This window comes from Salvia miltiorrhiza, chromosome 2, assembly GCF_028751815.1.
Source record: "Salvia miltiorrhiza cultivar Shanhuang (shh) chromosome 2, IMPLAD_Smil_shh, whole genome shotgun sequence".
Lineage (NCBI taxonomy): Eukaryota > Viridiplantae > Streptophyta > Magnoliopsida > Lamiales > Lamiaceae > Salvia > Salvia miltiorrhiza.
The window spans coordinates 62247621-62258643 of NC_080388.1; positions in this window are offsets into that span (position 1 = coordinate 62247621).

Here is an 11023-nt window from a genome sequence, read left to right on the forward strand (position 1 = left end):
TGTATGGAAGGAAGTGTAGATCACCACTTTACTGGGATGAAGTGGGTGAAAGAAAAATCCTTGGGCCAGATGCAGTAAGCGAGATGATCGACACCATCCGCCAGATTAGAGCAAGAATTAAAGAGGCCCAGGACAGACAGAAGTCTTATGCTGATACCCGACGAACTGAACTACAATTTAAGATTGGAGACAAGGTTTTCCTTAAAATATCACCTTCGAAAGGGATCGTTAGATTCGGTGTTAAGGGTAAGTTGAGACCCCGTTTTGTAGGACCTTATGAGATCCTTGAAAGAATAGGTCCCGTAGCGTATAGGTTGGCACTGCCACCTAGCTTTGGAAACGTTCACAATGTGTTCCACGTGTCACAGCTGAGACGGTACGTGTTTGACCCCAAACACGTGATTCACCAAGATGAAATGATTCTTAACCCAGACTTGACGTACGAGGAAAAAACCTGAAGCCATTTTGGACCGAAAGGTGCAAGAGTTAAGGAATAAATCGATCGCGTCAGTCAAAATACTGTGGAGACACCATGGACCAGAAGAAGCAACGTGGGAACTTGAGGACCAGATGAAAGAAAAATACCCAGAACTTTTCACATAGGTATGCAAATTTCGGGACGAAATTTCTTTTAAGGGGGATAGTATGTAATGACCCGACTTTTTATTAAGGATTATATACTTTTAATTACTGATTTAAGGATTGATTATGGTAATTAGAGTTCAGCATCCATTTATAAAATACGAACTTATATGAATTTGATAATTTATATATGTGATGATTTATTTTTTTTTGTTTTCAATAGATGATGCACTCAAAATATATTTTGAGTCCATTAATTTATTGTGGAGAATTTAACACTGAAGTGTTAAATATGAATCTTTTATCGATTGTTTACTTAAGCCCATGAGTAATTTAATTTATGTTAGAAGCAAGCTCAAATGGATTTTATGCTTCAATAAGAATTAGGCTTATATGTCTTAATGTATTTAAATGAGTTTGGAACCATATAATTAATACATTAATCTCTTAGATATTTTATTACATATATAATCCTAAGCATGCTGAATCCTAAGCATGCTGAAGAATTTTGAGCGCATGCTGAAGAAATTCTTCAGTCATACATACTGGCTGAAAGTGTTCATACCTGTAAGTTGAAAAAAATTCCACAATCCTCATCCATCCAAACCACCCCATTTTTCTTTAAAACCACAGCCACTTTCACCATTCTCACACCACCATTTTCAACTACTGCAGTCCAATTTCACAGCCAATTTTAAGGTAATGCAACAAAGAAATTTCTGCATCTTTCCATTCTCTTCCCAAATTGATTCCTAATTTTTGTGATATACAATATCTGCAGAGACTATTATCCACCTACTCAAGGTATCATCACCCTCAGGGAACCACCAATTCATACCAATTCATACGGCTGTTCTGATATTTCACAACATGTTTACATATGCACATATGAACTGAAATTTATAGACTAGTTCAGTTTCAAGAAAAGAATTTTAGATTTCAATAAGCATTTACAGTATTTGATTTTTGCTCAAAATCCTATGCTATTTTGTGAACTGAAAATGAGGCTTGAACCCTGTTTTGTATGTGTGAGTCGAAATCAGAGGGAGGCGGCAGCCGCGGTGGCTCGTCGCCGGCGACGGAGCGGCGGCGGTGAACCTGCCGTTGTCTCCGATCTGCCAAGAAAGGGAAAGAGGAGTTTCAGTTTTTAATTTAAAAAAAAAGGGAAAAAAAAAGATGAGGAAATTTAAAATGAAATGAGAATAGGGAGATCCGGGGCTTACCTTTGTGAGACGGTGCTCGGCTCCTCACAGCGAATCCGACGACGAACGGCAGCGATGGAGGACGAAGAGACGGCGGCCTGGCTTGGACTCCGGCAGAGAGGGCGCATGCCCTGTTCCGATCTAGAGATCTAGAAACCGAGAGAGAGAATCAGGGCGGGCAGGCGGCGGCCGTGCTCTTCCACGGCCAGGCGATGGCCGTGAACATCCGTGGCGTTGAACGGCGGCGGCGGATCTGCCATGGAGGAGAGGCGGAGGAGATGACAGCGGCGGCGTGGTTGCGCTTGCTGTGCCTTTCCAGCGGCCGAGATTGAGCGAGAGAGATAGAGGAGAAGAGGGGGGGAAGAGTTCAGGGAGAGAGAAAGAGAGGCCGCGCCGCTCGCCGGCGGCGACGGCGCCGTTGAACGGCAGCGGCGGCGGCAGAACGATAGAGAGCAGAGAGAGTCGAGAGAGAGAGAGGTCCGAGAGTTAGAGAGAGAGAGAAGCTTGTGTGTGTTGGTGTGTTATGTGTGTGTTTGAGTGTATTTAGTGTGTGTGTATATTTAGGTTAGGAATTGGGCCGGGTTGGGCCGATTTAATTAAATTCTTGGGCCGATTTAATTAAATTGTTTGGGCCGATTTAATTAAAGGATTTGGACCTATTTTAATTTAATTGTTTGGGCCTTATTCAAAGAAAAACATGATAGACTTAATTTATCTAATTAATTTGGGCTTATATCTATTTAAATTATTTGAGCTCTTAATTATTAATTTAAATTGAGCTTGATTAATTTAATTATATATTAACCTCTTAAATTAATTATTTAAATGGAGTCTTCCATTTGATTATTTATAAATGAACTTTTAAAATAAAAATATTTTGAGTTAAATTCTTATTTCTTTTCAAATGACTTATTAATATGGATTATTTGAAAAGGGTTAAATTGTTTTAGGTATGAGAAAGCATGATCTATGATGATATAATTTATCTATGTAATATTATAGGTTTTGTTTTTAAATGACGGAATATTTGACTTGATGACATAAATAGAACGAGTTATGATTAATGCGCATGTTGATGTTCGAATAAATAGTTTCGAAACTAAATGATAGTTATGTGATAATGTTTTGATGTCTAAGGTTTTGACGAGATAAGATTAATATTAAAATTTACTAATTATTTTAAGGGTGATGATGGGCTCACTTATTGGGCTTCATGATTTTATTATCTTGGGCCTCATTTGTTGGGCTCTAGAATTTAATTGATGTTGGGCCTAATTTTATTAATGCACTGGGCTTCGAATTTGTTCTTTTGGGCTCGAATTAAATTCCTTTTGGGCCTTGATTATTTTATTTTAATTGGGTCTTCATAATTATTCTATTAAGTTTAATTATAGAAAATTTTAAGACTTACTAATTATTAATTAGTAAGTGAATTAGATTATTTTAAGATGAGTAGATTATTAAAGATTAATAATCCGACCTCATAAGACGAGCTTTAATTCCTTAAGTAGGATTAACATCTCATAATTTAATTAAAGGAATATGAGTCATGCATAATCATTTCACGCATCCTCATTTATTGAGATTTTTCGAGAATTAGAATCTTATTTTATTTTCTCGGATTAAAGGTCAAGCACCAGAGTTAGAGCTAAATCGTGAGTCTGCTATTCAGGTGGGCTTTCTACGTATAAACTAAAATTATATATTAGAATTGTTAAGACTTTATGCTTATGAATTTAAATGATATTGTCAATGCCTAAATGCTTTATGTTTTATTATTAATTGCCTATCTGATGTTAATCGAATTCGGATTCTGGATGGGACCGCAAATCCCTTCGGAATTAGTGTACACCTTGTGATCGTGAGTCATCTAGCGGGTTGGCCGATCATAGTGTCCGTAGAGGGAGGCCTCCCTCTCGGCACGAGTTACTGATATGGTGATTAATGATATAAAATGCCTGCGCGGGTTATTGATGAAAGAAATGATATTATGTTTGGTAAATACGAGTCTTTAAAGGAAAACCCTCGTATCTTACTACTGTTGAAAGGCTTGACAATAAAATATTATGCATGTATGTAAATTTCGGCAAGTGTCCACTAAGTACTCCTGTACTTAGCCCTGCATGTATTTATAAATGTGCAGGTTGAGCTGTGATCGAGGATGTAGTGTGCAAGCGGAGCTTTTGTCGATCTAGAATGAGTACCTCAGAGTAGAGTATATGTCTTCATACATATATTCAAATTGTTATTCCGCTGCGAACACTGATTATGTTAAGATATTATGTCATTTGTCAAACAATATGTATTATTTAATAATGTACTAAAACCATTGAGTATCCCGTTTTGGGATAATATTATGTACGGTCCCCTTGTGGCCTTCGTTGATATCTAGATATTTCGATTGATTTCCTTATACAAGTCGAGTCATCAAGAAACCGAATATGCCCCTTTCTTACTCCCGCTCCTAAATCCCCTCCCTTAGTCGCGGTTTCCCCGAATTTGCTATCCTTAGCAAGTGCGGTCGTGACACGTTAACTACCACCTTGATCGGTGGTGACATGGCTGTTGGATTTTGTTGACGTGGACGGTTTTCCGATGTAGGAATACGATGTCGTTTTGTTGTTACATTACAACACCTAAAACGACGTCGTTTTGTCAAATATTTTAAATAAAAGAAGAAGAAAAAAGAAAAAGCTTCACGTTGACGTTGTTCTGCCAAGTCTCCTTCACCGCTCACCTTCTTCTTCACCCCGCAGCCCCCGCCGCCGCCTCCGCCGGGTGGTCCTACTCGAACTTGGGGCTGAAGATTATTGTTGATTGATGAGTGATTTGGGGCTGAAAAAGGAAAAAATTGTTGTTGAAGGTGATTGTTGATTGTTGAGTGATTTGGGGCAAGAAGTCGTTGTTGTAGCCGGAGTGTGGAGAGAAGGGGGGGCTTCGGGTTGGGCTCGGCGCCGGCGGCCTTCCTGCTATGCGGTCGCCGGGAATCGACGAGCAGGAGGCTGCGGTTTGGGGATCTAGGGTATTGGCGGCGGAGGTGGTGGTGCCCTCGTTTTGTCATTCCCAAGCACCGCAGCCACTGGTGCCCTATTCTTATCTCTCCAGAGGCGCAGTGCTGTGTAGTCGTGGGTGGAGGGGGAGACGGCGAAACCTAGATCTGGAAGGGTGGAGGTGGCGGCTCCAGATCTGGAAGAGGCGTTCCTCCCATCGCGGTTGATGTCGGATAGGCGTTGCTCGCCTGAGAAGCAGGGGGCGGCTTCAGATCTGGAAGGTGGAGGTGGCGGTTGAGTGGAGGTGGGGGGTTGAACGGCGCTGCTCCCGTCGCGGTTGATGTCGGAGAGGCCTCGCCGGAGAAGGAGGGGGCGGCTCCAGATCTGGAAGGATGGAGGAGGGAGGCGGCAGGGATGATGTTTTTTTTTTTTTTTAGTAAATTCTTCAAAATATCAAAACGACGTCGTTTTGCCCACGTGGCTTGCCAGCGTGTAAAAAAAGCCACGAATAATGCCATGTAATGTTAAATATTGTCCACGTCATCGCCAGTTAAACTTAAGAGCTGCCGGAACTTTCACCGTGTGCAATTTACGACTAAATTAAAAGGTGGTGTATTCTGGGGTTATTTTTGAAGGTCATGTGCAATATGCAAATTTCGTGAAAGTTCGTGTATTTTTCGGCAATTAACCCTATATATATACATATTAATTTGTGAGTATGATGTGATAAACTTAAATTAATATTATATAATAAAATAAAATGCAAATATAAATCTTTTTTAGATATGAAAATTGATTAAAAATTTAGAAAAAAATAAGAATGAATGAAAATTGAAGAAAATTAAAATAGAGTGATTATACGGCGCCACGTAGGATATGATTTATTTTTCTATTATATATATATACATAGATAGATTGGGCATAGGTAGGGGTGAGCAGTCGGTCCGGACCGGACCGACGAAACCGAGGATCGAATTTTCAAAAAAATTTGGACCGAACCGGACCAACTGAAACCTTAGGACCGAACCGAAACCGGACCGAAACCGCCATCGGTCCTCGGTCCGGTTCGGTCCAAAACCGACCGTTTTTAAAATATTAAAAATTAATAAAAATATTAATAATATTAATAAAAATATTAATAAAAACATTATAAATTAATAAAAATATTAATAAAAATATTAGAAATTAATAAAAATATTAATATATTAATAAAAATATTAATAAAAATATTAGAAATTAATATAAATATTAATAATATTAATAAAAATATTAATTATATATTTAAAATATATATATATTCGGTTCGGTCCGGTTTTCGTCGATTTTAGCCTCCCCGGGACCGGGACCGAACCGAAATATTTTCGGTCCAAGAAAATAGGACCGGACCGGACCAATACATGGACCAAAACCGACCCGGACCGAAAAAACCGATCGGTTCGGTCCGATCCGTCGGTTTTGATCCGGTTTTGCTCAGCCCTAGGCATAGGCATGTATTTTATTTATTTATAACATTTAGTTGAAGAGATAAGGTGGTTCTTGGAGTGGATGGGGAACTAATTACTAACATCTAACATGACTTTGTCCGATCAAAAAAAAAAAAAAACATTTAGTTGAAGAATATATTTTCTAAAAAATGAATTGACATTTGAATTGATTGTTTTTCGTGGATTAATTTATTGGTATACTTTATTTAAGTTTTAGTCACACTTGGAACAATCTCAATTAAGTGGGTATAAAGATTCCTATTCTGGATGCCATCATTTTATTAAATTAAAATTTTCAAGTGAAAAAAATGTGGATTGTGAGGCATGATGAGTTCTTGTTGGCCATTGAGTTCATATATATAAGAAAAGTTGGTATGAGGTTGGGAGGGATTTCAGGCGTTTGAAAACAGACGAATGGACCCTCGAAGTGCTAATGTGTTTTAATTTGGCTGGGTTCCGATAATCAATTGGATATGTAGGATTTATAATTAAATGGATATGTTGGATTTATCTAATAGTTTTATACAATTATTTAATAGTACAGACTTTATCTAATAGTTTTATGCGATTATTTAATAGTATAGAATTTATCTATAAATTTATATGATTATTTAATAGTTTTTAAATGTAAAAATTGATTAGAAATGTATAAATAAATAAGAATGAATGAGAATTGAGAAAAATTAGAATGAAGTGATTATACGATGCCACGTAAGATAAGATTTATTTTGTTATTATATATGTAGGACTATCTCCCCTCTATACCACAAAAATATATTTAATTTAATAATATGTACATAAAAATATACTACATTTTACTTTTAAAATTTATTTACAACAAATTCCTAGATTTTTATCTCTAATTTCTCAATTTATTTAAAAAGAATCACTCATAACCTCCCATTGCACTCATAAATCACATCATATATTTATCTATTTCTTCCGTTCCAATTCAATAAGCCATAAAACTTGGACACTAATATTAAGAAATGAATAGTATATAATAAAATAGAAGAAAAAAAGTAATTTTTTTATGATATATTTATCTAAAAAGTAGGAGAGAAAAAAAAATTATATATAAGACACAATAACATTTGAGATAAATAATGAATTATATAAAGATATTTTTTATAGGGTTAAGTATCAATTTGGCCCCTAACGTAGAGGCCCCTGTAGCTATTAACACCCTATGGGCAGGGGTGTGTCAACTAAGCCCCAAATTAGCCCCTTCGACTTAACGGACGGTTAACACCGTTAAATATTTTATTTTATTTTATTTTATTGGTGGTGGGACCCACACCATCTTCTTCACCAAGCTCGCCGGAAACACGCCGAAAACCTAATCCACCCCTTCCCTGAAACTCCGGCGTCGCAGCGGCGACAAGCCGCGGAGAGGCCATTGTGGAGTCGGATCTCGGCGGCTACAGAGATTGGCGTGGGTTGTGAGCAGCAGATTGCGGTGGATCAGGAATCCCGTGCCGCCGCCGTTGATTCTTGCCATGGCCGGAGCCTTGCCGGAGAAAATGGCGCCCTTCATTCTCTCCGACTTGCCCCCACCGTTGCAGAAACACCACGACTCCCCCAAAACCCTCATATCTTTCCCTCCCCCCACTAATTCCTTTGCAAGCCAGTTAGCACCCTCGAAAAACAACAAATCTCGGATCCAGGATGTGGAGCAGCGTAAGGAGGTCCATTTCTCAGTTCTCAGTCATCTCTCTCTCTCTCTCTCTCCTCCTCTCTCTCTCTCTCTCTCTACAGCTGGCTTTGGTTTAGCAAGGTGGAGTGACTAGGTACTGGAAATGAATTAACTATAGTATAATAGAAGAGTGTGGAGAAGATTGATAGTGTGGCGAAAAGGATAATTTATTAACGGAGATGTTAGGTCCGGGGGGTCTCGAATAGGTGTATGGGGGGGGGGATACACCTATAGGCTATTTTTATGACTATCTACAAACCTCAATCAGAGGGATATCAGTCAGAGATAGAAGCGAAACTTTACACGCAAACAAGACACCTGTTTAACCGAAATAAGTGTTGACCAACAGGGTTGACGACTGATACTGAAAGCTCTTCAGTAAAGAGTTATCAGTTAAGTCACTAGAACTTAACTGATCCACGTAAGGGCTTCAGTCGTGTTTGCAAAGATGAAGATGATATCTCTCTTCCTTACTATCAGAGGATAGTGAGTCAGATTGATATCATACGCAGCGGAAATTAAACTTAGTTTCGAATAGCCTCGGTGGAGCAGATAGTTGGATTAAGGTTTCTCTTTTCAGTTAGTCAGCATTCAGTTTTATCAATTGAAATAACACAGTTATGAATGTAAAACTGAAAGCTGTAAATAACACAGAGACTTTTACGTGGTTCGGAAAAACTCTTTCCTACATCCACGGCTGGTTGATCAGACCAACAATCCACTCCGTAAGTGCTTCCCTGGTACACTGCAAACCGTGAACTGAAGATAAACTCTCTCTTCAGCACCTACACACCTCGCGTAGGGTTTCCCTACCTACACACCTCGCGCAGGATTTCAGCACCTACACAACTCGCGCAGGATTTCCTTGCTAAGCACACCTCGTGCTCAGACTTCCCTATCAGAGTTCAGAACACCTTCTGAAACTCCGAGTCACTCAAACACTCTTATGGGGGAGAGGTTTAAACGAGTGCCAACTATACTTACAAAGAACGAGTTTTTTGAAGCAAGTTTGACCTTTGGCTTCTGGGTACACAGAATATATGCCTAGGGTCTAAGAGAATGTATGTAATCAGCAGTGACTGATTTTGGCTTTGGAATTCTCTTCTTCGATTCAAGCTTTGGGCGGTTTAAGCTTTAGGCTGAGTAGCTATTTCGGCAGAGCTTCAGCTTATGTCGTTGAATCGGTGAAGATTGAAGTGATCCTCGAGCGCTATTTGTAGGAGAACTCTTGAATAGATCCGTTGGCGTAAATCGTCCTCAAGATTTCTTCCGTTGGAGAGCAATTCGAATTTGGGCTGAGGCTTCAATCTTCGAGGTTCCTTGTCTGTGTGGAAACGGCTCTCTTTGATGGACAGGAGATGTGACATCTCTGAAAAGTAACCACCAGATAGGAATGACCTCTGCAGAGATAAGATATTGAGATATCTCTGCATTTAATGCGGTTGTACTTGAGCGTACGTGGCTTCCTCTGAACGTTGGAAGATCAGTCCTAGGAGGAATGTTCAACTGATACTTGACTTTAGTATCAGTCCATGGCGCGCATTAAATAATCAGTCTTCAACTGATACTTCAGTTGGTAACTGCAGTCTTCAGTCTTCAGTCTTCAGTCTTTGACACCGCAACTAAACTAGAAACGAACTCTAACACTTGAGTTCAAAAATGATTCTAGTCTATTACATTTAAGTCCTATGAATTTTGGTATCATCAAAACAAGGGTTAGGATATTCCACAAGGTTCCCAACAGGAGAAAATGGAGGGCGCTTGGGTCTAGAATCCCAACTCCATTAGAGCACAAAGCAAGTTCAGAATAATGGATATGGAATTTGTGTGCAGGTTAAAAAGGAAATGACAGCCTTAAATTTAACTACTTTGGAATTTGGGTCAGTTTTTGGTTGGCTTTGGAATGGTGTCAACCACTTTGGTGAGATAGGCGGCCGCGGCTTGTCGCCGCTGCGACGCCAGAGTTTCGGGGAAAGGGTGGATTAGGTTTTCGGCGAGCTTGGTGAAGAAGATGGTGTGGGTCCCACCACCAATAAAATAAAAAAAATAAATAAAAAATTAAAATATTTAACGGTGTTAACCGTCCGTTAAGTCGGAGGGATTAATTGGCGGAAATTAGGTACTTCAGGGGCTTAGTTGACACACCCCTGCCCATAGGGTGTTAATAGCTACATGGGCCTTTACGTTAGGGGCCAAATTGATACTTAACCTTTTTTTATATATTAACTTTTCATTTTTAAGACATGACAATGAAGTAGCCAAACACAAGCACATCACCCACCCGTTAATGAAACTAAAAAAAAAACGAAACCACTTATCACAAAATGTCTCGTTGACAGAGAGAAAAAGAGCTGCTTACTCGTGACGAGCTTTTACAATCTATCTTTTACACTTAACTTATCAAGGTAGGCATTATTTTATAAACTTATATTTTGAATTATATAAGTTCTCTGATATTTCATGAAATGTATTTGTTTTTATCTAATAAAAATATTTTTGTGCGTTATATTATGTTTAATGTTTGCATGAGATTCTCTTTTGATCTAACACGTTAAATGATAACTGTGTATACTTAGTTAGTGGCTCGATGAGTTAATCGTCATTGTACGCTGACGAGCAAATATAAAGGTGCTTGTCTGAATGTGCTCCGAAACACATGTGAAATTATGATATGTCCGGGTACGTCCTGAATCAATGAGGCGAAAAACGATTCAATGGTAACTAGAGATCTGGATTCATAGTAAGTAACAATATAGTATTACATTGGCAAGCCACTTATATGACAAATTACTTTTGCATGTTTGGAAGTGGTTTTCTAATTTAAAACCTTTTAAATTATGTTCAAATATTGAATAAACTGTTTTTGACGAGTTTGTGAAATGTTTAAAAACTACATTACCCACTGAATATATTAGTATTCAGTCTTGTAATTGTTTTCAAAAACTATTACAGGTTGAGCAGTAGGTGATGTCGTGCGAGGCTGAGAGAGATTACTGTTGTATTTTCAAATGAATGTCAATAATAATTTTCGTTGCTATACTATATTCTAATATATTATTTAAGATTAAT